Source organism: Ailuropoda melanoleuca, chromosome 4, assembly GCF_002007445.2.
Source record: "Ailuropoda melanoleuca isolate Jingjing chromosome 4, ASM200744v2, whole genome shotgun sequence".
Classification (NCBI taxonomy): Eukaryota; Metazoa; Chordata; class Mammalia; order Carnivora; family Ursidae; genus Ailuropoda; species Ailuropoda melanoleuca.
In genome coordinates this window covers 6,272,083-6,277,040 of record NC_048221.1, presented here as the reverse complement: position 1 = coordinate 6,277,040, position 4,958 = coordinate 6,272,083, and the positions used below count along the sequence as shown (strand labels likewise).

Sequence of the window (4,958 nt, the reverse complement as noted above, 5' to 3'; positions counted from 1 at the left end):
CATCCCCAGTTATTCTTACATTTGCCTTTTGATAAAATCTGATCGCTTTCAGAAGGTTACTTCACTTTTTAAAAATCTTAGTTCTCTAGGTAAATTATTTCTCTATTCCTATTCTCCAAGCCCTTTATTCTTTCTTTCATCTGGTCTGCCTTGTTGCCAATGCTCTCTATCTCATTCACTGATTTAATCAGCTCTAGAATTTATTTGGTTCTTTTTTACAGTCTATTTGGTAAAGAACTTCTGTTCATTAACTTTGTTACTGAATTCACTGAATTGTCTGAGAATTCCTGTAGCTCGTTCAATTTCTTTATAACGATTTTAATTCTGTATGAGTTCTATCACAGTATTCCATGCCTTTGCATTTGGTTGCTGGAGAATTGTCATTTTCTTTTTTAATATTAATTCCAGTATAATATACAATATTCGTTTCAGGCGCACAATATAGTGATTCAACAATTCTATGCATTACTCAGCGCTCATCACGATGTGTGCTCCTGATGTCTTCACCTATCTTACCCGTGCCCTTATGCACCTCCCCTCTGGTAACCATCAGTTTGTTCTTTTGTTCTCTGTAGGTAAGTGTCTGGTTTTTTTCTCTTTTTTTTTCTTTGTTTTGTTTCTTAAATTTCACATATAAGTGAAATCATCCAGTACTTGTCTTTTTCTGACTGACTTACTTCACTTAGCTTTATTTGTCTAGATTCATCCATGTTGTTCCACATGGCAAGGTTTCATTCTTTTCATTTTGTTTTTATTTCAGATATTTTTCATTTCTTCAAATTTATTTATCAGGAGTGACAGAAATGAAAAATATAATTGAGTCCCATCATCATGGAAATGGCTTTAAGAGAAAACAGGTCAGATGAATATTATTGCTTCCCATTTTCAACCAGCAAATTGTTTCCATTAAAAAACAGACAGCCAACAGTCGATCAATAATGCTCAAGATATGTTATATAATAAAATATGCCTTTTCAAAGGTGTTGCAGGGGAACTAGGAAATAACTTGTATGATGAAATCAAGAAGTTCACATACGACAAGCACAAAAGCACCGCCCAGGCCTCTGAGAACATTGGACGATGCGCCCTTGAAAATAAAAGCTGTGGCTCTTTCCTTGCAAGCAGTCTTCCTCCAGCAGTCAAGTGTGCTTGTGTACAGGGTGTCAATTCTTTTACATCCTGACTGCATCACCATACGGTGATGAACAATGTCAAATGGAGAGGAAGTCAACACAGCAATCTGCGACAGATTGTGCGATCATTCAGCTGACAAAGATGTGCGTCTTCTTGGGATCTCGAAGCATTCCCTTTGTAGTGTATAGATTCTGAGGTAGGCCTCTACTTGATAGATGATAATACCCTGCACCGACCATTAAAGCCTTGGTACGGGTCCTTAATCCCATCAGATTTGTAGATCTTAACCAGGTGGTCACTGAGGCCTCTGAATTCCCTTTCAGCTCCAGCTTTACCCACTTTGCCCATCAGCTGCCAGACAGGTATGGGTAAAATCGAGAGGATACACAGAACACAAGGATGTGGCCCCAGCGGCACTGCCTGATGCCAGATTGCCTGCAAAGTAGCACCAAAACTAGGTTCTCTTGTCCACACCACCCAGAAAGATCTGCTTGTATTGTCTTTGAAGGCACAGTTAAGAGCCCAAGTGGGGAAGTATCAGATGACATGGGCCAGGTTACCATGCCAGAAGGACAGGACTCCCTGCTCCTTGGACATATGAACCATGCAGTCTATAATGCCCTTGTATTGCTTATCTGAGGATTTGCTTGCTGTCATGTTGCACCTGTAGCAGCAGCTTGACCCACTCAATAGGCACGGCTTCAGTCTTGGGAGATGGCCACAGGCACTCCACCCACCAGGAAGTCCTTGGCAAAGGACACAGTGGCATCTGTCATGTTGCAAGGAAAGAGGAGGTGGGCAACAGTGGGACTGTGGTAGGAACCAGCTGAGACTCTGGGGCCCTGGGCTCATTCTTTTTTATGACTTAGTTATATTCCATTTTGTGTGTGTGCGTGTGTGTGTGTTTGTGTGTGTGTGCGTACACACACCACACCATCTTTATCCACTCATCTATTGAGGGATGCTTGGGTTGCTTCCATAATTTGGCTCTTGTGAATAATGCTGCAATAAACATAGGAGTGCATGTGTCTTCTCAAATTAGTGTTTTTGTATTCTTTGGGTAAATACCCAGTAGTGAAATTACTGGATCATATAGTAATTCTATTTTTATTTTTTTAATGTGGGTTTTTCCCCAGCTTTATTGAGAAATAATTGACATACATCACTGTATAAGTGTAAGGTGTACAGCGTGAAGGTTTGATTTATATATATTGTGAAATTATTATGTTCAGCTAACATCCATCATATCATATATAGATACAGTAAAAGAAAGAAAATTTCCTTGTGATTAGAACTCTTAGGATTGGGGCGCCTGGGTGGCTCAGTCATTAAGCATTCTGCCTTCAGCTCAGGTCATGATCCCAGGGTCCTGGGATCGAGCCCCGCATCGGGCTCCCTGCTCTGCTGGAAGCCTGCTTCTCCCTCTCACTCTCCCCCTGCTTGTGTTTTCTCTGTCACTGCCTCTCTCTCTCTCTGTCAAATAAATAAATAAAATCTTTAAAAAAAATTTTTAAAAAAATTTTTTTTAAAAAAAGAACTCTTAGGATTTACGCTCAACTTTCTTATATACAACATAGCAGTATGAGCTACAGTCCTCATGTTGTACCTGGTGTCTCTAGTACCGATTTATAACTGGAAATTTGTAACTTTTGACTCCCTTCCTCCAATTCCCCCTTCCCGCACGCTCGACATCTGGTAACCACATGTTTGATTTCTTTTCCTATGAGGAGTTTTTGTTGTTGTTTTTTAAGATTTCACGTGTAAGTGAGATCACACAGGATTTTTTAAATATTTTTTAAACCATGATAAATGTACTTTTTAATCCCCATCAGCTATTTCTTCCATTCTCCCCTCCACCACCTCCTTTCTGGTAACCATCAGTTATCTTGAGTTAAGAGTCTGTTTCTTGGTTTGTCTCTTTTTCCTTTGCTCATTTGTTTTGTTTATTAAACTGCACATATAAGTGAGATCATATGGTATTTGTCTTTCTCTGCCTTGTTTCACTTAGCAGTATACTCGCTAGCTCTACCCGTGTTGTTGCAAGTGGAAATACTGCATTTTTTATGACTGAATAATATTCCGTTGTAAATATATACCGCATCTTTATCCATTTATCTGTTGATGGACACTTGGGCTGCTTCCATAGTTTGGGTATTGTAAATAACGCTGCAATAAACAAAGGGGTGCATGTATCCCTTTGAATTAGCGCTTTTGTATTTTGGGGTAAATACCCAGTAATATGGATCATAGGGTAGCTCTAATTTTTAATTTGAGGAATCTCCGTTCTGTTTTCCTCAGAGGCTGCACCAGTTTGCATTCCTATGAGCAGTGCACAAAGTTCATTTTTCTCCACATCCTGGCCAACGCTGTTGTTCCGTTCTTTATTTTAGTCATTCTATCAGGTGTGAGGTGGTATCTCATTGTGGTTTTGATCTGTATTTCTCTTACGAATGATGTTGGGCATCTTTTCATGTGTCTGCCGGCCATCTGGATGTCTTCTGCCCATTTTTTAATTGAATTATTTGCTTTTGGGGTGTTGAGTTGTATTAGTCATTAATATATTTTGGATACTAACCCTTTATCAGATATGTCATTTGCAAATATCTCCTCCCATTCAGTAGATTGCCTTTTAATTTTGTTGATTCCTTCCTTTGCTGTGCAAAAACATTTTATTTTGTTGTAGTCTCAATAGTTTATTTTTGCCTTTATCTCTCTTGCCTCAGGAGACATAGCTAAAAAAAACAAAAAAAGCACTATGGCTGATGTCAAAGAAATCATTCCTGTGCACTCAAAGATTTTGTAATTTGGGGTGTCACATTTAGATCTTTAATCCATTTGGGTTTATTTTTGTGTACGAGGAAAGAAACCGGTCCAGTTTCATTCTTTTACACGTACCCATTCAGTTTTCCCAACACCATTTGTTGAAGAGACTGTCTCTTTCCTGTTAATATCATTCCTCCTTTGTCAAAGATTAACTGACCATATCGTCATGTGTTTATTTCTGGGTTTTCTATTCCATTGATCTATGTATCTGTTCGTATGCCAGTACCGTACTATGATGATTACTACTGCCTTGTAATATACCTCGAAATCTGGAATTGTGATTCCTCTAGTTTTTCTTTTTCAAGGTTGCTTTGGCTATTTGAGGTCTTTTGGGGTTCCATACAATTTTAGGACTGTCTGTTCTAGTTCTGTGGAAAATGTTGTTGATATTTTGAGGGGGATTGCACTAAATGTGTAGATTGCTTTGGGTAGTAAAGACATTTTAACACTCTTCGTTCTTCCAATCATGAGCATAGAATGTCATTCCGTTTCTTTGCATTATCTCAATTTTTTTCATCATTGTTTTATAGTTTTCAGAGTACAAGTCTTTCACGTCTTTAAGTTTATTCCTAGATATTTTATTGGTTTTGGTGCAGTTGTAAATGGAATTGTTTTCTTAATTTCACTTTCTGCTATTTCATTAATAGTGTATAGGAATGCAACCGATTTCTGTACATTGATTTCTGTATCCTGCAACTTTACTGAATTCATTTATCAGTTCTAGTAGTTTTTTGAAGTATTTAGGGTTTTCTATATAATACAGCATCCTTCATCTACAAATAGAATTTTCCTTCTTCCTCACCAACTTGGATGACTTATTTCTTTATGTTGTCTAATTACTATGGCTAGAACTTTGAGTATCATGCTGAATAAATGGTGAGAGGGGACATCCCTGTCTTGTTCCTGGCATTATGGGAAAAGCTCTCTTTTTGGCCATTGAGTATAACGTTGGCTACAGGTTTTTCATATAACGCCTTTATGATCTGGAGGTGTGTTCCCAC

At 38.3% G+C, this 4,958-nt stretch overlaps 1 pseudogene; it reads right to left on the bottom strand.

The window, feature by feature from the left end:
- Positions 1 to 994: 994 nt before the first annotated feature.
- Positions 995 to 2,074, bottom strand: LOC100473708 (annotated as a pseudogene).
- Positions 2,075 to 4,958: the final 2,884 nt, after the last annotated feature.